We start from the raw sequence: 24272 nt of genomic DNA on the forward strand, positions 1-24272 counted from the left end.
ATCATAACATGATGCTAACACCAAAATGGGTTCCTGTTCAGAATGGGTTAATATGCATAGCGCGACCTCAAATTTATGTTTTAGTAAAGGCTCTAAAAATGGTCCTTTTTCAATCTGAGCCCTAAAAATGCTTTAGATTGTGCGCGAGGGCATTTTGGATATCCGACGACCTCACGCCACGGGAGCTGCGGCAGGTCGAACGATCGATGCTGGAAAACGGTGAGTAAAAATACTATGAATTCTGCATTAAATGACGTTAAACGGCGGTTTGTGAGCTGAGCGCGCGTCCCGAGAAATCACGGGTCTGGCAAACGTTGTGTTTAAATGAGGCTTCGACCTACTGTTTAAAAAAAAAAACACTCATGTATCAAATGTCGAAACACTGGATTGGAGTGATCACTATAATCGTATACAGGCCGTTTGAACTGCTAAACAGGGACATGCACACATAGACTTTTTATACCCGTCAAAAAAACAACTGCCCTCTCCAGACCACGAATGCAGCGTTTACTACACGGTGAAAGAAATGCAAATGCCACTCCTTTCCATGCCATACCGGAAGGCAGCATTCTGGAGAATTGCTTCCCCCCCCACCCCCCCGAAGTCTCCTGAACTTGAACCGCAACATTTTGCGTTGAACAAATTAGTTTATAAACCCATGTCGTATACACACACCGCATCTCCCCTATAGCTAAAGAGTGCTGGGCTGCACCCCCGGAAATACCTATCAACTACAAGCTATCTGCGACGCGTTGATAGCTTGTAGATCTGCTGTCTCAGCGGGATCTGCTATCTCTTAGCGGGATTTATAAGCCCATGCCTCTCTGCATGTCCCTGCTGCTGAAGCCACAAACAGAGCTTGTAGATCTGCTATCTTGCATGTCCCTGCTGCTGAACCCAAACGGGCCCAGAATGTGATCTGATAAACCCGTGGCAGTTCCAGCCCAGTAGTTTACTGTGATGCACGGTAAGACACTGCAAGTGCTGACGGAAGCCTTTTGCACTCGTACACGTTTCTGTATATTTAGCATATTTTGTTGTGTATTTTTTCTGTTTATATATATATATATATATTTCTTTTGTTGGCTGCTTTAAAAGTGATAACTCCACGCCGAACGAAACAACTGGATGACTTTTACCTACTGTATATGGAATGATGATTTAATTTGAAATATCTTTACTTTTCAGACTCATTTCATGACCAATGAATTAATTGCCTTTTGTGTGTTTTCTTTTGTGTTTCCGATGGAACACAATTGGTCGATTTGTTTTTTCTTTCTTTTAACTGTTTTACAGCTTGTTTTTCCTGATGGTTGAGAATGAAAGGTTAAAATGATTTTCAGATCATTGTCAAATAAGAACAAAAAGACACGTTCGAGCCGAGGATGATGTAATTATAATTTGAAACAAAACCCTTCTGTATGAATATGTGAAATGAGATCTTTATTAGCATGGTAGCGTTACATGCTAACAGGCATGACACGTTTGCCTGTTTGTTTGTTTTTATCTTCTTTTTTTTTATCTGTGCAATAGACCTGTGTAAAGTACATTAAATAACTGATTTTCTTAAATGTGTTGATTTCTTAACATAATAAATTAATTGCCATTAAACTTGAGCTGAGCCCGGTCTGTTGCTATACCACAAAAAAGAATTCCTATATTGTTCAAATCCATCATTTTATGTATTCATTTATTTAGTTTCGTTTAGTTGTATTATTTTAGCTACAGTGCCCGCCGTCCTGCCCTGCTACTAACTACTACATGCAGATCTAGGAAGGACATCGATCATTGTGAGTGTTTTGGAGGTGCAAACAACGTTCTCAAACTGTGAAGATCAGAAGAGAAGAATAAGTGCTTCCCTTCTTCCTTTAGACTGGTAAGAGCGTGTGCACGCACACTCACACATGCGCACGCACACACACACACACACACACACACACACACACACACACACACACACATGCAGGTACTGTGCAGAATTAAGTTACATGAGCATCCTCTGGTGGACAAACTTGTAAACAGCATGACATATAATGCACTAGTTACAGTATGGACATACAAACCAACAACAGACATCCTCCTCCCGTTTTTCCTCCCGGAACTTTCCCCAGTGAGGGGGATATCTTTGTAATATGCCATTGGCTGTTTGTAGTGTTTTTGGAAAAATATAAAAAGATACTCCTGTGGAAAGGCTATATTATTTTACTTCTATTGACCCTATAAACAATTTAGTATTATTTAGTATAAGTAAGGTTTTGCACACTCAAATGGTACCTCGTCAGATAATCCCCACATATCCTACAACAACTTATGTGAACAGACTTTACTGTAGTAGCGTTTCATGAATTATATTTATACTGCTGTCATGAAAGTTTATAGTTGGAGAAATTCAAAGTCCAGCCGTCTGCCGTCCAGCCTCTCCCACCCCTCACTGGGAGGAAAACGGAAAAGGGGTGAGTTGTCCTGTTACCCTCCTCCTTACGTAAGTAATAGGAAGAATATGAACATGAGACAGTATATTAAATGCTAAACACTAAACAGCCCTGCTGCACATCTATTTATTCACTCATAATTATATACCTGCTGCCCTTTAGTTTACTTTAGACCATAACCTTTTCTCTGCTCTGCTTCTTCTTTTTTTTTTAACCGGTATAACACTTGGTGGTTTTGAAGCTTGGCTCTGCTGGAAATGACATTTCACCACCAGTCTGTTGAGATGCAACAACTTCATCAAACTTCATCAGATATCACTGGTGTGTTAACCTCAAACTTTGCTACTGTACTACTGTACTGTCATAAGCTAATGTTTACAACATAGGTGTACACTGTGTTTAATGCTTATATTATAGTCCGGCAGCCGAGGTGGACGGGTGGGAAATTTGGTATATAGTCTTTTTTTATTGACCTAACATATTGTCTATAATACATACATTGGTGAATCCACACAATTATTTTATAGGGGATTCTTGTGACTCTACCATTAACATCCGATGGCAGGCAAAAATGTCAAACTCTCCTTTTGCTTTAAGTAGCACGTGGCATGTCAAACTAGGGGGTTTTCATGATTCTGAATCCATTCCAAGCATTAGTTTTGCACAAGATACACTCCTTGGGCTAAAAACGGCCATAGACATCATGACAAATGTGATGAGGTCAGCATGAAAGCGTGTATTTTGTGCAAAACCAATGCTTTGGAATGGATTCAGAATCATGAAAAACCCCTAGTTTGACAGGTCACACGCTACTTAAAGCAAAAGGACATTTTGACATTTTTGCCTGCCGTAGGATGTTAATGGTAGGGTCACAAGAAACCCCTATAAAAAAAAGATTGCCCAATTCTAACAGCCGGTCAGCAAGTGGATTCATGAATGTATGAATATAGAAAATATGTTAGGCCAATAAAAAATACTATAATACCAGATTTCCCACAAAAGAAGCCGGTCGACTGCCGGACTATCAATTACTTACTTATATTAATCGACAATTTGGCCAATGTTTGACAGGCTTTCATAGTATAGTGTGTTGATCACCTTTGATGCAGTACACATCTTTTATTTTATTTATTTTCTTAAGTCTTACGTGTTTGGTGCCACGGACGACAAGACGTCTTATTGCCGTCTTTGTAATGGATGCCACGGGCGTTAAGACGTCTCTCCCTTGGGAATTCAAAAATTCCTCTAATCTGGTGTACAGGTGATGACATGCACATTACATGCATAATGGAATTACAAATTATTTCTTTCTTTATAATGGGAGAATTGGCACTCAGAGCCTAAACTGGTGACCACCAGGTGGCGCTTTTAGTTTTTATTTATTTATCATTATTTATTCAAAAATGAGCAGCCAAGAGCATGCTCGCCCCTGGAATATATCATTTAATTTGTTGATATGGGGGAAACACATGTTGTGGGCAATATAATAGTAGGCTACCTTGTGAAAACGATAATTTTGTTCAAATTTGGCATTTGTAGCTATTTTACTGTAATTTAATAACAGAATAATCAACACAGATAGACAAAGAGACATTCATGGATTTTCTTTTTCAAAGTAAATTTTTATTTTCCCCTGGGGCCAAGGTATGGCAGCTCCCATATCCTGCCCCCTGGTGGCAGTTATGATGGAGTGACATTGGGACTCATTACACACAAACCCAGTGGGCCCAGCGGCTAAGAATGCCTGTTGCATGAGGGTCTTTCCCACAGTTCTTTCCCTCCTCGCATTTACAGATGCCCTTCATACAGTCCTGGGTGGATTCACACTGAGGATGAATGAAACAGAACCAGCCTTTTGCATGAGGGTTTTTCCCACAGTCCTTTCCCTCCTCGCATTTACAGACGCCCTGGTCCTTCTTACAGTCCTGGGTGGGATTACACTGAGGATGAATGAAACAGAACCACAACATGTTACTGTAATACATTAATGATTACCACACTATATGCTATAGGCCTATATGGTTTCATTTTACACTCTCAAGACCTCTTTAGTTATGTGAACACAAATAAAGGTGTGTGTGTGTGTGTGTGTGTGTGTGTGTGTGTGTGTGTGTGTGAGAGACACACACACACACAGTGTTGTTATGATTTACATTCATCAATCATAACTACAATATCATGGCAGGAAAATAAAGAAAGTTTGAGCGCTTTTACCTGTATACGTTCTGTGGTAAAAGCACTCAAACTTCTTTCTTTTTTCCTTTCTTGATCTGCTTACCCTAGCCTGGCTAATAAGCCAGACTCAAATCACACTGTCAAGTGAAAGTATGAAAGTTAAGTGTTCTGTCCACAGAGAGAGAGAGAGAGAGAGTGACACTGGACATGGAGATCAATTAAGCAATATTACAATATTCACTAGCCTACGCTTTTCTTTTTCTTCCCAATTCTTTTGCTGTCTGTTTGCCCAGAACCCAAACTGAGATCTGCTTTTTTTTCCCTGTTCTGTTCTTTTTGGGGGTCCCACTGTTTGGGAAACAATGGTGTAGTAGAGACAACCAACAGTAACTACAGTAGAAGCACTGGAATGCTCTGTGTCCGTTCACACTGTGACACACTGGACTTAATGCTCTGTGTCCGTTCACACTGTGACACACTGGACTTAATGCTCTGTGTCCGTTCACACTGTGACACACTGGACTTAATGCTCTGTGTCCGTTCACACTGTGACACACTGGACTTAATGCTCTGTGTCCGTTCACACTGTGACACACTGGACTTAATGCTCTGTGTCCGTTCACACTGTGACACACTGGACTTAATGCTCTGTGTCCGTTCACACTGTGACACACTGGACTTAATGCTCTGTGTCCGTTCACACTGTGACACACTGGACTTCGTTTCACATGTCAATGAAGTGCAGCTCTCTGTTGTCACACCCTGTCCCTGTTTGACTGAACACACAATAAATGACTGCTGTCTGATGAGGTGCTGCACTGGGTCAGCGGGTAGAGCACGGCCCGCTTGGTGAATCAGACGGTTCTGGGTTCGAGTCCCGAACCCCCCCCCCTAGAGGAGGGAGGGAGGGAGGGTGGGGGGACTTACGATTTTTAGAGCTCTCTTCTCAACAGCAGCCATGTGGTCTTCTTGTCCTTCCATCTCCATCTCTTCTTCAGCCTGTAAATAGAAGGCATTTTTTATCACATGACATTGTCATTTTATTATGACATTATCACACAGTTTACCACATCGTGTTATGTCCACTGAGCTCATTACATCGTCTTGGTTGAATGCTTGATTCTGATTGGTCAATCGCTGAATTCAGCGGCGTGTTATTTCTTGATAATGACTGCTCCACTCTATCAGGTCTAACAGGTGCTCTGATGCTAATAAAAGCATGAGGGCATCTGCTGCTGTATCCATGAGGAGGCAATGGTATTTAAGTTAAAGTTTGTTAGAATGAGTGTTAAAATATAGTAATCATTGCTATAGAGTGTTTGTCCAGTAACTGTTAAATAGATCTATATTGTGATAGTGATTATTGCTATAGAGTGTTTGTTCAGTAACAGTGTTAAATGGCTCTATATTGTGACAGTCTCCAGCTCTTTTGTAAACAGAAAATACATTTTCAGTGACGATACTAAATTTATCCAATCGGGTGAGAGAACTCTTACAGGATAGAGCATAAACAATTGGAACTGGAACACGTAAACCTTTTAAATCAGGTAAACTATCTTTCTTCCCTGACTGGAAGAAACTATTGTCTTCACTATATTTTCCCACCTGAAACTATATTTTAGGTATAGGTTTAAGTAAAGAGCTGGAGAAACCTCAGAATATGGAGCTTTAACTTTTTAGTTGTTTCAGGAGCTCAGCAGCTCTTACCTCGCAGACCACAGTCAGTATTATTATTATTAATATCATCCTCTCTTACCTTGCAGACAGTGAGCAGAGCCACACACAGAAGCAGGAGGGTTGACACTCTGATCTTCTCCATGCTGATGTAGAAAAGCTGCTGGGTAGATGAATCCTCCGAGATGTGCTGTTTGTCAGCGGTGATGAAAAGCTCCTCAGTGCTTTGCGTCGAACCAGCTCAGTGTCTTCTCTCTTTATACTGCATTTCATCAGACAAGGACCAGCCTCGTTATCATACATTTACTTAATAACATAATATGTTACCTATGTATATTGTATACCAGACAATGTCACTGCCGTTAGAAACCGTTATCAGTCCCACTCCACCTGGAACCGTCTGCGTAAAGACACGTCCATTATTGTTCTCCCTGCCCCGATGTAGCCTATTTCACGTTCTCCTCCATGCCCCGATGTAGCCTATTTCACGTTCTCCTCCATGCCCCGATGTAGCCTATTTCATGTTCTCCTCCCTGCCCCGATGTAGCCTATTTCATGTTCTCCTCCCTGCCCCGATGTAGCCTATTTCATGTTCTCCTCCCTGCCCCGATGTAGCCTATTTCATGTTCTCCTCCATGCCCCGATGTAGCCTATTTCACGTTCTCCTCCCTGCCCCGATGTAGCCTATTTCATGTTCTCCTCCATGCCCCGATGTAGCCCATTTCACGTTCTCCTCCCTGCCCCGATGTAGCCTATTTCACGTTCTCCTCCCTGCCCCGATGTAGCCTATTTCATGTTGTCCTCCATGCCCCGATGTAGCCCATTTCACGTTCTCCTCCCTGCCCCGATGTAGCCTATTTCATGTTCTCCTCCCTGCCCCGATGTAGCCTATTTCACGTTCTCCTCCCTGCCCCGATGTAGCCTATTTCATGTTCTCCTCCATGCCCCGATGTAGCCTATTTCATGTTCTCCTCCCTGCCCCGATGTAGCCTATTTCATGTTCTCCTCCATGCCCCGATGTAGCCTATTTCACGTTCTCCTCCCTGCCCCGATGTAGCCTATTTCACGTTCTCCTCCATGCCCCGATGTAGCCTATTTCATGTTCTCCTCCATGCCCTCCCTGCCCTCAGGTCATCCCCAGGCAGCCGGCGAAAACTAGAGTTATCAATAGGCTACCTGGGCCCTCATCAAACCCTGTACACTCAAGAGAATGTCCCCGCTACCACCCTTATATTTCCATATACTGTATGGAGCTGACCTGTTCTGACATTCCATATGTTGATCTGACCTCATCAAACCCTGTACACTCAAGACATGCTCCTTATTTGGGAAGTACAGAATTCATTCCATGTTGATCTGACCCCCCCCATGCCAAAGCGCCAGCGCTCGCCCAGCTGTCTGCCGTCAACGAGGACAGATGCGTGCAGGACGAGGTCGCTTCTCGCCCTCAGGCGTCCTACTGGTATTGTACACCGTCATTATCGTTGATTAGTCACCTTTACAACGAGGTACAGCTTGTAAGGACCAGACATTTGTGGAATGAGTAACACAGCTAAGCGTGTGCAGGTAGCGCCTCCAAAACATTTACCAAAATGGCAAATGGCTGGAATTCACCCTTGCTTTGAGTTGCTAAGCCTTAGTGGATCGAATGTTTGCACTCTCCCACAGTAATGAGGACAAAAACAACACATAGTGGCTATTTCTTACACACACAGTGTTAGGGAACTAGCGTGTGGAATATCCACAACAGCTTGGCATGGTATGGGGCGGTATCTCTCTCACAGGCAAAATAGAACTTGTCATCAATGAAGGCAATATCTATGCAGTGAAATATCAGGATGATATTCTGGAGCCAGTACGTGGCAATCATTAATTTGTGACACAATGGACTTAATTTGACATGCAAATGAAGTCCAGCTGTCACTCTCTGTCACACACTGTCCCTGTTTGACTAAACTGATAAGACATAACTGCCATGGTTGGTAACTTATTGGTATCAGTTTAATGTACAGACAGTCCCTCTGTTCCTGCTCAAATCAAGCAGCTACACTGTCTCTATGCGTTCTATGTATGTGTTCAACACATTTTAAGTCACTCTGGATAAAGTGCATCTGCTCTTTGTGTGTGACAATACATTTATCACGGCAGACTCTTTAATGTACCGGTTCTCTCCTATCTATGTGTTTCCCCCCACAGACTCCTTAACCCATTCTGACCTGAGATCAGATTCATACGAGGTTTCCACTGGACACACACTGCGTCTGATTAACCCATTCTGACCTGAGATCAGATTCTAAAAATGTCAGTCGTTCTTCGATTTTTCAAAAATAGCAGACCTACAAGCTCGTAGCGCGCCACTCGGTGGCGCGCTACGAGCTTGTAGATCTGCTATTTTTCAATAGCTAAAGCATAACATGATGCCAATACCAAAATGGGTTCCCGTTCAGAATGGGTTAATGTTCCGGTTCTCTCTCTCCTATCTATGCGTTTCCCCCCACAGATCTATGTTTAGGTGTCGACCAAGGTTCTCATCTTCCCCAATGCATTGGGTGCATTGGGAGCACCTGATCACTGCTCACTGGAGCCCTATAAAAGAGTTGGTGGCAGCCGTTCCTCTTGTCCCTCTCCTGATGACGGCACCCCTCTGTTCCTTGATTTACGCACCATAGTAAGTTAGTTACTTTATTGACACAGATGTATACAACTTTGGGTCCAAACAATAATAAATGAAAACCCATGAATCAAAAACTTTAAAAGGTACAAAATACACAACACAAAATCCCTTTACAACAGGAGCTTTCTATTGCTCCACAAGTGACAGGCAGGCATGTAGCATAAATGCAAAGTCTCTCTGTTAGTGCCCACAAAGAGTGAGCTCAAATCAACACCCTCATGTCCATATTTCACTCTGATATCTTGTGTGAGGTTAGAGGACACACCAGCTTTTCATGAATTATATTTATACTGCTGTCATGAAAGTTTATAGTTGGAGAAATTCAAAGTCCAGCCGTCTGCCGTCCAGCCTCTCCCACCCCTCACTGGGAAGAAAACGGAAAAGGGGTGAGTTGTCCTGTTACCCTCCTCCTTACATAAGTAATAGGAAGAATATGAACATGAGACAGTATATTAAATGCTAAACACTAAACAGCCCTGCTGCACATCTATTTATTCACTCATAATTATATACCTGCTGCCCTTTAGTTTACTTTAGACCGTAACTTTTTCTCTGCTCTGCTTCTTCTTTTTTTTTTTACCGGTATAACACTTGGTGGTTTTGAAGCGTGGCTCTGCTGGAAATGACATTTCACCACCAGTCTGTTGAGATGCAACAACTTCATCAAACTTCATCAGATATCACTGGTGTGTTAACCTCAAACTTTGCTACTGTACTACTGTACTGTCATAACTTAAGCTAATGTTTACAACAACATGACGTTTGTATAGGTATACTGTACCACTGTGTTTAATGCCTTTCGGCTTACTTATATTATAGTCCGGCAGTCGAGGTGGACGGGGGGGAAATTTGGTATATAGTCTTTTTTAGATGATAGACATCATGACAAATGTGATGAGGTCAGCACATTTTGGGCACATTTGGGCAAGTATCTATGGCTGCTTTTAGCCAGAGTGTATTTTGTGCAAAACTAATGCTTTGGAATGGATTCAGAATCATGAAAACCCCCTAGTTTGACAGGTCACATGCTACTTAAAGCAAAAGGACATTTTGACATTTTTGCCAGCCATAGGATGTTAATGGTAGAGTCACAAGAAACCCCTATAAAAAAAGATTGCCCAATACTAACAGCCGGTCAGCAAGTGGATTCATGAATGTATGAATATAGACAATATGTTAGGCCAATAAAAAATACTATAATACCAAATTTCCCGCTTTAAACAAAAGAAGCCGGTCGGCTGCCCGGACTATTAATTACTTTCTTATATCAATTACTTACTTATATTAATAAGCCAATGTTTGACAGGCTTTCATAGTATAGTGTGTTGATCACCTTTGATGCAGTACACATCTTTTCTTTTTTTTTCCTTATAAGTCCTACGTGTTTTTAGCAATTACCGGTACTTTTCTAGTTTTTATTTATCATTATTTATTAAAAAAAAAAAGAGCAGCCAAGATCGCAGCCTGCAGAGCATCACAGGGAAAGTTGTTAAAAATAAATATCACATCACAGGGAAAGTTGTTAAAAATAAATATCACATCACAGGGAAAGTTGTTAAAAAATCACGCCCGTGTGAAGTGAGGGGCGCTCTCATCATCTTAACCCATTCTGACCGGGAACCCGTTTTGGTGTTAGCATCATGTTATGCTTTAGCTATTGAAAAATAGCAGATCTACAAGCTCATAGCGCGCCACCGAGTGGCGCGCTACGAGCTTGTAGGTCTGCTATTTTTGAAAAGTCGAAGAACGACTGACATTTTTTTAGAATCTGATCTCAGGTCAGAATGGGTTAATCAGACCAGTGTGTGTCCAGTGGAAACCTCGTATGAATCTGATCTCAGGTCAGAATGGGTTAAGGAGGGGATTGGGTATATGATTAGGGAGGGGAGTGCTGCTAAAAAGAGAGAATACAATCAAAACATCTATGGACTAATGTTATGTAATAAGTATGGTAATGTAAAGTAAAGTAAGTAAAGTTATTAGGACAGGGACCCGCCTATGCAGGCAAATTAGCCAATTGATCACCCCTGATCACCCCTGATCACCCCTGCATGGATCTTCACTTTTTTCTTTTCAGAGTTCTATTAAAAGTTGAGAATAGTTTAACATTTTCAGAAATGTGATTATTATGTATAATGCTTTTTTTTTTTTAATCATCTGTCCAATCAGGTGTGTCTCTCTGTGGTGCGCTGTCAGCGGAAGCAGCCACACTCACACTGTACCTCCACCAGGGCAGCCTCCCTCCTCCTCCACTGGGCTCACAAAAACACTATCAACCTAATTCTGACCTGAGATCAGATTCTAAAAATGTCTTCTACATCCATTCCTGACAGTTTTCATTCTGACCTGAGATCAGATTCTAAAAATGTCTTCTACATCCTGACGGTTTTCATTCTGACCTGAGATCAGATTCTAAAAATGTCTTCTACATCCTGACGGTTTTCATTCTGACCTGAGATCAGATTCTAAAAATGTCTTCTACATCCTGACAGTTTTCATTCTGACCTGAGATCAGATTCTAAAAATGTCTTCTATGTCAGTCGCTCTTCGATTTTTCAAAAATAGCAGACCTCCAGACCAGCAATATAGTACCTTGTGAAAAATTTTGTTCAAATTTGCATTTGTAGCTATTTTACTGTAATTTAATTACAGAATAATCAACACAGATAGACAAAGAGACATTCATGGATTTTCTTTTTCAAAGTAATTTTTTATTTCCCCCTGGGGCCAAGGTATGGCAGCTCCCATATCCTGCCATACCCAATTGACGCCCCCTAGTGGCAGTTATGATGGAGTGACATTGGGACTCATTATTACAAAATTCGACAAAAATGGTCTCTATTGTAGTAAGGATCTTGATAACATCTCTTCAACCAATGGCATTCACAGTTGCCGGTCATGCAGTCCTGGCCCCATTTACACTGAGGATGAATGAAACAGAACCACAACATGTTACTGTAATACATTCATGATTACCACACTATATGCTATATATATGGTTTCATTTTACACTCTCAAGACCTCTTTAGTTATGTGAACACAAATAAAGGTGTGTGTGTGTGTGTGTGTGTGTGTGTGACTGTGTGTGTGTGTGTGTGTGTGTGCGTGTGTGTGTACAGGCACAAAAAAGGACTGCTAAATGCTAATTCCCCCACACAGTAACTCTGTCATTTCTCAACCGTTTCGGACGCGGCCCAGGCACCCTGGGGCGCGTTCCTGGGTCTGGAAGTTCCGGGGACCCCCACACGGAGTTGCACCACTCACAGGTATAGAAACTAGCCGATCTACAAGCTCACAATGTGACGCATTGTGAGATTGTAAATCAGCTAGTTTCAAATGGCCCGGAATTAAAGTTGTTAATGTTTTGTAATAATAATCCAAATCTACATAGTAACTAACGTTTTGAGTGGAGTAAAAGTACAATATTTGTAAAAGTAAAAGTATTGGAAATTGGAAAGGAATTGAGTAAATCGATCAGTGAAGTATGAAAGTTAAGTGTTCTGTCCACAGAGAGAGTGACGCTGGACATGGAGATCAATTAGGCAATATTACAATATTCACTAGCCTACGCTTTTCTTTTTTGGAAGCTTTGGAGCTCTCTTCTCAACAGCAGCCATGTGGTCTTCTTGTCCTTCCATCTCCATCTCTTCTTCAGCCTGTAAATAGAAGGAATTTTTTATCACATGACATTGTCATTTTATTATGACATTGTTATCACACAGTTTACCACATCGTGTTATGTCCACTGAGCTCATTACATCGTCTTGGTTGAATGCTTGATTCTGATTGGTCAATCGCTGAATTCAGCGGCGTGTTATTTCTTGTAATCTATCTTTCTTCCCTGACTGGAAGAAACTATTGTCTTCACTATATTTTCCCACCTGAAACTATATTTTAGGTATAGGTTTAAGTAAAGAGCTGGAGAAACCTCAGAATATGGAGCTTTAACTTTTTAGTTGTTTCAGGAGCTCAGCAGCTCTTACCTCGCAGACCACAGTCAGTATTATTATTATTAATATCATCCTCTCTTACCTTGCAGACAGTGAGCAGAGCCACACACAGAAGCAGGAGGGTTAACACTCTGATCTTCTCCATGCTGATGTAGAAAAGCTGCTGGGTAGATGAATCCTCCGAGATGTGCTGTTTGTCAGCGGTGATGAAAAGCTCCTCAGTGCTTTGCGTCGAACCAGCTCAGTGTCTTCTCTCTTTATACTGCATTTCATCAGACAAGGACCAGCCTCGTTATCATACATTTACTTAATAACATAATATGTTACCTATGTATACCAGACAATGACACTGCCGTTTGAAACCGTTATCAGTCCCACTCCACCTGGAACCGTCTGCGTAAAGACACGTCCATTATTGTTCTCCCTGCCCCGATGTAGCCTATTTCACCTTCTCCTCCCTGCCCCGATGTAGCCTATTTCATGTTCTCCTCCATGCCCCGATGTAGCCTATTTCACGTTCTCCTCCCTGCCCCGATGTAACCTATTTCATGTTCTCCTCCATGCCCCGATGTAGCCTATTTCACCTTCTCCTCCCTGCCCCGATGTAGCCTATTTCATGTTCTCCTCCCTGCCCCGATGTAGCCTATTTCACGTTCTCCTCCCTGCCCCGATGTAGCCTATTTCATGTTCTCCTCCCTGCCCCGATGTAGCCTATTTCACGTTCTCCTCCCTGCCCTGATGTAGCCTATTTCACGTTCTCCTCCCTGCCCTGATGTAGCCTATTTCACGTTCTCCTCCCTGCCCCGATGTAGCCTATTTCATGTTCTCCTCCATGCCCTCCCTGCCCTCATGTCATCCCCAGGCAGCCGGCGAAAACTAGAGTTATCAATAGGCTACCTGGGCCCTCATCAAACCCTGTACACTCAAGAGAATGTCCCTGCTACCACCCTTATATTTCCATATACTGTATGGATCTGACCTGTTCTGACATTCCATATGTTGATCTGACCTCATCAAACCCTGTACACTCATGACATGCTCCTTATATGGGAAGTACAGAATTCATTCCATGTTGATCTGACCCCCCCCATGCCAAAGCGCCAGCGCTCGCCCAGCTGTCTGCCGTCAACGAGGACGGATGCGTGCAGGACGAGGTCGCTTCTCGCCCTCAGGCGTCCTACTGGTATTGTACACCGTCATTATCGTTGATTAGTCACCTTTACAACGAGGTACAGCTTGTAAGGACCAGACATTTGTGGAATGAGTAACACAGCTAAGAGTGTGCAGGTAGCGCCTCCAAAACATTTGCCAAAATGGCAAATGGCTGGAATTCACCCTTGCTTTGAGTTGCTAAGCCTTAGTGGATCGAATGTTTGCACTCTCCCACAGTAATGAGGACAAAAACAACACATAGTGGCTATTTCTTACACACACAGTGTTAGGGAACTAGCGTGTGGAATATCCACAACAGCTTGGCATGGTATGGGGCGGTATCTCTCTCACAGGCAAAATAGAACTTGTCATCAATGAAGGCAATCTCTAGGCAGTGAAATATCAGGATGATATTCTGGAGCCAGTAAGTGGCAATCATTAATTTGTGACACAATGGACTTAATTTGACATGCAAATGAAGTCCAGCTGTCACTCTCTGTCACACACTGTCCCTGTTTGACTAAACTGATAAGACATAACTGCCATGGTTGGTAACTTATTGGTATCAGTTTAATGTACAGACAGTCCCTCTGTTCCTGCTCAAATCAAGCAGCTACACTGTCTCTATGCGTTCTATGTATGTGTTCAACACATTTTAAGTCACTCTGGATAAAGTGCATCTGCTCTTTGTGTGTGACAATACATTACTCTTTAATGTACCGGTTCTCTCCTATCTATGTGTTTCCCCCCACAGACTCCTTAACCCATTCTGAACGGGAACCCGTTTTGGTGTTAGCATCATGTTATGCTTTAGCTATTGAAAAATAGCAGATCTACAAGCTCATAGCGCGCCACCGAGTGGCGCGCTACGAGCTTGTAGGTCTGCTATTTTTGAAAAATCGACTGACATTTTTTTTAAATCTGATCTCAGGTCAGAATGGGTTAATCAGACCAGTGTGTGTCCAGTGGAAACCTCGTTTCTCTCCTATCTATGCGTTTCCCCCCACAGATCTATGTTTAGGTGTCGACCAAGGTTCTCATCTTCCCCAATGCATTGGGTGCATTGGGAGCACCTGATCACTGCTCACTGGAGCCCTATAAAAGAGTTGGTGGCAGCCGTTCCTCTTGTCCCTCTCCTGATGACGGCACCCCTCTGTTCCTTGATTTACGCACCATAGTAAGTTAGTTACTTTATTGACACAGATGTATACAACATTGGGTCCAAACAATAATAAATGAAAACCCATGAATCAAAAACTTTAAAAGGTACAAAATACACAACACAAAATCCCTTTACAACAGGAGCTTTCTATTGCTCCACAAGTGACAGGCAGGCATGTAGCATAAATGCAAAGTCTCTCTGTTAGTGCCCACAAAGAGTGAGCTCAAATCAACACCCTCATGTCCATATTTCACTCTGATATCTTGTGTGAGGTTAGAGGACACACCAGTATGTGCTGTAAGTTTTGTATACCAGTCTCACATTGACAAAACCGCTGTTCAGGTGTTATGTGGCTCCATCTCAGTGGCCAGGAATTACGTTTTGGGCAGACAAGGTGTGTTAATTGTCGTCTCCCTGCGCACAATTGTAGCACTAAAGGTTTTCAAAGAGATATACCTGCCAGACGAGTAGGATACAAAGGCTGAAAGGCATGCATTTACATTCCAGTGGGTGATTGAGGGTCGCAACGGCCAATCAGCTGTCCATTAATAGTTTTCAGGTCTTGTTTCTCTCATTGTATGGATTTTGGCCAGAAATGGATTTGGACAGGCGGACGCCTGCCCTCGCCTTATTGTAGATACGCCTCTGCTCCATCTTCCCATTTCCACACGCAGTCTATGAGCGGACAACCGAAACCGTGTAAAGGTTATCCTCAAATAGTCCTCAATGTAAGGTGTACTGCTGGTGCTGGTATAGAGTGGGTGAACAGATAGATCTGGGTTGATGGCCCTGGTATGTCTTATATCTTGTTGTTCCCTCTTTGGATTGTAATGTATGAATCATGTCCCTTCGGTCACTCTCAATATGATCTTGTTTTTCCATTATCTCAGATAAATGAGAATACACAACGTGGTTCTCCTTCTTCAGCAATTGAAGAATATGTTGTTGTTTTTCGTTTCACACTAAACCCAAGCGTTTAGGTTTTAAACACTTATTTGTACCACTTTTTGCGTGTCACAGTGTTTAGATTAAACAGAAGAGCATGTTTAGATGCCATGATTGCAGGCTAGTCCTGTCCGCCTCGGCAGGTTCTATGTGTTCTGTCGCTGGGTCGGTGGAAGGTTTCAACGGCAGGCTGGCATCGCTGTTGCCAGCCAGGGTGTTCTTGTTGGTGGATGGCTTCATTGTGAACAAGTAGCCTAAGCAGAGTACAATACTGTTACATGAGCATCCTCTGGTGGACAAACTTGTAAACAGCATGACATAATGCACTATACAGTATGAACATACAAACCAACAACAGACATCCTCCTCCTCCTCCTTACATAAGTAATAGGAAGAATATGAACAACAGCCCTGCTGCACATCTATTTATTCACTCATAATTATATACCTGCTGCCCTTTAGTTTACTTTAGACCATAACCTTTTCTCTGCTCTGCTTCTTTTTTTTTTACCGGTATAACACTTGGTGGTTTTGAAGCGTGGCTCTGCTGGAAATGACATTTCACCACCAGTCTGTTGAGATGCAACAACTTCATCAAACTTCATCAGATATCACTGGTGTGTTAACCTCAAACTTTGCTACTGTACTACTGTACTGTCATAACTTAAGCTAATGTTTACAACAACATGACGTTTGTATAGGTATACTGTACCACTGTGTTTAATGCCTTTCTGTATGCATATACCCTACCTGGCAGGTGAAAACAAGCCACCAGATTAGCATTTGAATGCCTGATCTGCATGTGTACAAGCGGACAGGCAACGTGGCCCACCCCCCAACACCCCCCTGCCCCCGGGCCCGGGCCCGGACAGTGAGGAAAAAAGAGGTGTTAAGGTGCGTTCAGACGTGGATGGTTAGAGCGGCGCGATTACATACAAAGTCAACGCAAAGACGAGAATTGCGCGAAGCTGGTGCGGTACAAACGGGACGAACCGAGGCGAATATATATATATATATATATATATATATATATATATATTCAGGTCCAATTCCTCATGGGGGCCGTGGCCCCCCATGACAACCCACACTACACTGATCTCACATCCACACTGACACTATTGATACTGCTGACTTACACATCCCACTACACACTCTTTTGTCTGTAAGCCTATAATTTAAGTTATTATACCTTTTTGTTAATACATTGTTAAAAGTGTTACACTGCTTGCATCCTCCTCCATTTGTCATGGCCCCACACCACGCGGGCCGGGTTGTACGAGGTTCGGACCTCCTGATGTATTCCTGGCACAAAGTATTGGTCACGTCACTTAGTGGAGTCATATGAGGCCTGTGTCTGTGGCCAAACATGGTCCCTGTCATCACTAGCTCAGCATAGAGCGGAAATGACCCACAGATGCAGCAAAGGACTTATTTATTTATAGCTGGCAATGATAGATAGATAGATAGATAGATAGATAGATAGATAGATACCGGTAGATAGATTCTTTATTTTTGTGTCATGCACTAAAGGCGCCCAGCCCACATGGACTTATATAGGACACCATATCATTGCTTCAATATTGCATTGTGTACAAGAAACAGTTTTTTTTCTCACATCACACACTAGACACACTCTGTCCTCCTCAGGAGTACCAATTAATCTACCCGTTTCTAAAGCTAATGTTAAGGTCCCAGAATGCAGCTGTGCACAAAAAGATCTCTGACTTTTGGATATATTTTGTGTAACATAAGGATTATTAACCCTGATGTTTTCAATCAACGTTGGATGCAAATATGCCATAATTATATAGCCTACTTATTGTTGTCTGGTAAATTATTTTAATAGATTCAATAATCTCTCAGTCCTGGTCTTAATTCGTTTGTGTTTGAAAATATGCGAACATTTTTTTTAACATGGAAACAAGACGATTGTGAGGATCGAGAAAACAAATATGCTAAAGAAAGTGTTTATCTCAAATAAGTATCAATCAGGAGACAATTTAATAATCGTGACTCTAAACAAAAGGGCCATTTTAGGTGATTGTGATTATAATGAACAGCTCCCAGCAAGCCAAATGACGTCATGATGGCGTTATGATGACGTCCTCCGGTGACGTTCAGGACTAGGCCAGATCACAGCCCATACGGGGATGATCTTTACGTTCAGGACTAGGCCAGATCACAGCCCATACAGGGATGATCTTTACGTTCAGGACTAGGCCAGATCACAGCCCATACATACAGGGATGATCTTTACGTTCAGGACTAGGCCAGATCACAGCCCATACGGGGATGATCTTTACGTTCAGGACTAGGCCAGATCACAGCCCATATGGGGATGATCTTTACGTTCAGGACTAGGCCAGATCACAGCCCATACATACAGGGATGATCTTTACGTTCAGGACTAGGCCAGATCACAGCCCATACATACAGGGATGATCTTTACGTCATTTCCAGGACGTCTTCACCAGTTGAAATAATATAGCTTACTCTGAGCCAGATCTGACTAGTTATGGTATGACTTCAGTTGATCTGGCCTCAATCAGACTCTCTCTGGACGCCCGTCTTAGTGGGCAAACTTTATGTTGGTTGAAATCAGGTGACATTCTGGGCCAGGTGTGACTAGTATAGTCTTGGTTTGACTTGATCTGGCCCCCAATCGAGACGTCACTAATTCATCCAGGTCCTGACCTGTACATGCTGGGAGTGATTATAGCTTATTCTAATGAAACAAATATTCATTACAGTTTTTTTAAATGTTCTAAATACTCATACATACATCAATGCATTGATGGTTAATACAAATAAATAAAAAATAAAGTCCACCACTGACAGTAATTCACGTCATGATGATGAGCTGTATAGTGAAAGGAAGCATGCAGCTGACTCCTGTCACAGCGGTGAGTAGGCTAATGGTCGGTGACGTCAGAAAAGGAAACAGCTTAACAGAGAGCTCTGTCTGTGTGTATAAGGCTGAGCACATAGTAGTGACTAACAGTCCTCACTACCAACCAATGATCAATGATGACTCATTCTGTACTATATGGGAACACATCAGTTACAGTTACACACCTCGGTCAGGGCCACTGCTGGAGGACCACATATACAGTATACTCTGATGATGTGTTACTGTAAATCACACACTTTATGGACTTGAGAAGTTGAGAGCTACTTTCAAAATGACCAGCTCAACAAGATCTGATCTAGGCTGTACCCACCAAAAACACAACATACCATTTGCTGAAAATGGCTTTGGAATAGCGGCACTGCAGGCATTAGCTTTGTATGCATTTGGAATATGGAATAGGTAGAGTTTTTTTTCTTCATTTGTAATCTATTTGTGCACAGCAACACTCTTGAAAACAAGTATTGCATTGTGGGTTTGAGCTGATGGGCCCTTTTTGATGTCAGTCAATCAATCAAGTCAACTTAATTCAAGTGGTATTGCTATTAGTATTAGTATTATTACAAACATGCAAACATATTCTATATTATTCTATATTAGTAGCTTGATGACTAGTATTACAATATTAAATATTATTGTATTGTTTTTATGTCCAATGTATTTGTAGGCTATATTTAAGTGCATAACGTTAACATACATAATAGATTCTCAGATTGACATAAGTATAACTAATATAATTAAATCAAAATGTTACTTTTAAGTATTTTAATTCAATAGTAAAAAAAAAGTGATTCAGGATTCTAAAAAAATAAATAATTCAAATTAACACTTGCTCGCATGAGCTTGTAGATTTTTGCTAAGCTTTGTGTGACATGGAGACAACGTTCAAATGAGTTTCTGCCTGACAGTATGTGGTCCCCTGACCCTCTCTATCATCAAAGTTGCCCTAATATAGAGCATAATTAAATGCTCTATTATGGGCCAGCTTTAAAAAGAAAAAAAAAGCCCAGTTCTCCCGCATTCTGAAGAACTATAGCCTACATTGCAACGGCGTCAACTAGGCTACTCTAAAGGTGGGCTACTCTAAGGTGTCGTTAGGCCGGGGAACCTTCCGCCACTGCTACGTTGTGTTGTTGTTTCTATGGCAACGTATTCTTTCTTGTATTGACATATGGACTGCACAATAACAACAACCGCAACAACAACAACACAACATGTCACCATGCATTGTAGGCTGCACGTGTGCAACTGTGCATGCGCATTTACGCACGCGCGCGTAAATACCGGCGTGTCACTCACAAAACGGCAGGGAGCGGAGATTGGGGGGGGGGGGGGGAGAGAGAGAGAGAGAGAGAGAGAGAGAGAGAGAGAGAGAGAGAGAGAGAGAGAGAGCGCGCGCGCTCTGGAGGAGCCGGACCGAAGGCACTCCACGCTGAACAGATGGGAGGAGTCTGTCTGTCTGTACGTCGTGTGTGTGTGTGTGTGTGTGTGTGTGTGTGTGTGTGTGTGTGTCACTGTGTGTATGCGCGCGTGTGTGTCTCTTTCTGTTTCTCTTCCTGCCTTATAAATGAAGACAGGCTTTCTTCGTTTGTTATTGATTTGATATGCGGCCGCTGGTCACAACTCGTGGATTTATTGTCGCATTGGTTTGAAGACATATGGATTCATTGTTATTATTATCTGTAATATACCTGCCGTGGGTGGTGGATCTATATATGACTTGAACGCGTAGCCATAGCTACACCATTGTGGATTTATTTATTTAAGGACTGATCTGATCGATCTGCACGGACACTTTGGATTTATTTTTGGTCGATTTGGACACCTCTGGCGTCTCGTGGGTTTGTTATTGATACGGTATACAGTCTATTCATTGCTCGGGCGAGACTGTCTACACACAGGTATCGATCCGAGCACGCGTGGTTATTAATCGATACACGACTCGTGGATTTCCTATATACGGATTGATGACAGACACCTCGTGGATATATTTCTTAATTGATTGATGATCGAAGACAGACACCAGCTGTGTAGGGTATAATTGTCCGGTGATTTTTGTCATCCATTTAATGGGCAATGATGAAACATCGTTTGTAATGTAACGACCAGAGGGCGGCTGGAAGGTGAGTTCTGTTGTGATTGATTGATTGATTTATTGATTGATAATCCGATTGAACCATGCAGAACATTTGAAATCCTCTCCTCTGCCCTCTTGCCTGTTGCGTAATTTAGCCATCACTTTGGGGGGATAAAATGTCTCAGTTGTGTGTGTGTGTGTGTGTGTGTGTGTGTGCGCGTGCGTGCATGCAGATTGAACCTTCCAGATGCTTTATTGTATCTAGGCCTACTTGCCTCATGTATGTGCCATATTGTATGACATGTGTGGCCCGGGTGCATGCTTTTGGTTAGACATACCATTGGTCCGATATCTCAAACCCTCACCGTAACCCTAACCTCCCACGGGGCAGCACACCTAAACCTAACCTTAACCCTCACCAACATTAATCCGGTTGTTTTAACGCACCCCTCGCCAAGCTTAATCCGGTCGTTTTAACGCACCCCTCACCAACCTTAATCCGGTCGTTTTAACGCACCCCTCACCAACCTTAATCCGGTCGTTTTAACGCACCCCTCACCAACCTTAATCCGGTCGTTTTAACGCACCCCTCACCAACCTTAATCCGGTCGTTTTAACGCACCCCTCACCAACCTTAATCCGGTCGTTTTAACACACCCCTCACCAACCTTAATCCAGTCGGATCCAACTAAAAGAGCCAATATATGTGTGTCTATACTGTGTAACGTCCGGGAATCGTACCCGGGACTCCCGCAAGGGATATCCCTATGGCTCAGGGGAGATATTGTGAGCCACTCTGCTACACTCACGCCCCTTTTGACCTCCTCCCACGGGGAACACCATCCGGGTCACAGGCCTCAATCACGGCACCATTGTAGCGCCTGTAAATGGAACCCAGGTCTCCCACGTGGAAAGCCAACATCTTAACCCCTAAACCAAAGAGATATCCCTTTGATTCGGAGGAGATATTTAATTAGACCTTTAGGCTATGTGTCTATTTTGAGTGGCCAAACAGCCACCAGGACTTAAGTTAAATCATAAGGCAAAATTGAGCCCTCACTGTCATATGCCAAGGTGTAAATTGAACTACCTGTTAGAGAGAGAGAGAGAGAGAGAGAGGGGTGGTGGTGTGTGTGTGTGTGGGGGGGGGGGGTCAACAAATAGGAGAGACAAACAGTAGGAAAGCTGAGAGGGAGACAGGATGGACAGAAAGTAGGCTAGCTGAGAGGGAGACAGGGTGAGACAGACAGACAGACAGTTTTTAAAGCTGAGAGGGAGACAACATAGCTCAGGGACAGGCAGTAGAGAAGCTGAGGGAGACAGTGTGAGAGAGACAGACAGACAGACAGACAGTAGGAAAACTGATTGCAGTGTTCAGCATAAGAGAGACAGACGGCACATTAAGACCAGATGTGTTCAAACTGGTAGCGCCGTGAGACTTTGTGACAGTAAGTAAAGAGAGGCTTATTGTTGATACCCGGCAGGTGTCTATATCCATTCTACAATGCTCTCATCAAAGTGGGGTCCGGGCAGGGACCACCAGGGCTCTTTGAGGGGGTTCTAAACGGATGCAAAAATAGCGTCTATATACTCTGCACACTGGGCCAAACGATGTAGGGTTTATTAGTTATTACCGCCATAGCGTGACGTTTCCTACACAAACGCAGGGTTCTAAATTGAGCCTGGTAGGTCCTGGAAAGCGCCTTGAGACACGCTGTCCTGAGATGGATGGAGGCGTCAAGCACGTCGGCTCCTCGTGTTATCTTGCAGGTAGTGGGAAGTTCTGGCACGAGTTCTGGTGTTCTGGTGTGCAGAGGTGGAAGTGGACTGGAGTACTAATTTATTCAAAATTTTACTTGAGTAAAAGTACAAAAGTACACACTTTTTTAGAAAGCTCACAACGGTGAGCTTGATCTGCTATTTTCACTGTTATTATTGATCATTGTTTTAAAATTGAATGACATTTTGAGGCAAATAATGGCTAGATTTCAATACATTGTGGGGTTGAGTGCTTGGTCAAACCAACAATTCTGGAGGTTTTACATCCTGACAAAATGATTATGATTTCACAATCACTTAATTTTTTTGTAGGGAAAGCAATACTTTTATTAGATAGACAGATATTTACAGTATATCTATACATAAATAAATAAGAAAATCAAAATAGTGTCCATTATTATTCCCTTATTCCCAATTGCTCATAATAACTATACACTGTGTCTGTCTCGGTGTGTGTGTGTGTGTGTGTGTGTGTGTGTGTGTGTGTGTGTGTGTGTGTGTGTGCGCTCGTGTGGCCGTGAGAAGCAGGGAGCTCCAGCTGTGATCTGAGACAACTAAAGAATTTGTGGCCCGCTGTCATTCGAGAGAGAGCGAGAGAGAGAGACCGCAGGGGGTCAGAAGCGCTGACCGGAGACCAGCGACCAGACGGAGAGAGGCCGCTGGAGGTCAGAAGCGCTGACCTGAGACCAGCACAGAACGTCAGACCTCTGGACTGAGTGTGGGAGGGAGGGTTCCACATGTTGACCCAAATGCTCAGATCAGCCTGACTGACTGACTGACCACACGGGTCAAAGAAGTTGGATTCACGCTCGGAAAAACAAACGACAAAATGAAACGTAGCAAAAAGGACAGAAAACTCTGGAAATGTTTCGCTTAAAAGATAATTATTTTTTTCATTCAGAATTAGCGATTCAGAGTCACGTTTCACACCCCGAGGCCTTTACGTAATCCCAGCAGGGATTTTTATTTTAATATTTTTAAGAAACCTTTTTAATAAGTTAGTCACGGCTTTTGGTGACCGAATAAAAAAAGTGTCCTTCACGTCCATAACAACAACAACAAGAAGAGTAAAGAAAACTTCAGTTTTAGACTGAAAACATTTTAACTTCGATCCTTTTTGGCTTTTGTTGCCGTCATCTAACGGTAGTATACGGCCGGCCATCCCATCTATGTGCAACAGACTGTTGAGAATACTTCAGCTTGTGAATGTTACAGTGCATCGCTGTATGGCTGTAAGACACGGAGGAGAGGAATACAGTCTGCTCTCTTAACGACCAAAGGTATGTACGTTTCTTCATGACCACTGAATGAATATGCATTGTACTGTATGTATTTGGTTGTGGA

The sequence above is a fragment of the Protomyctophum bolini genome (assembly GCF_963924005.1).
Source record: "Protomyctophum bolini genome assembly, chromosome: 15".
NCBI lineage: Eukaryota > Metazoa > Chordata > Actinopteri > Myctophiformes > Myctophidae > Protomyctophum > Protomyctophum bolini.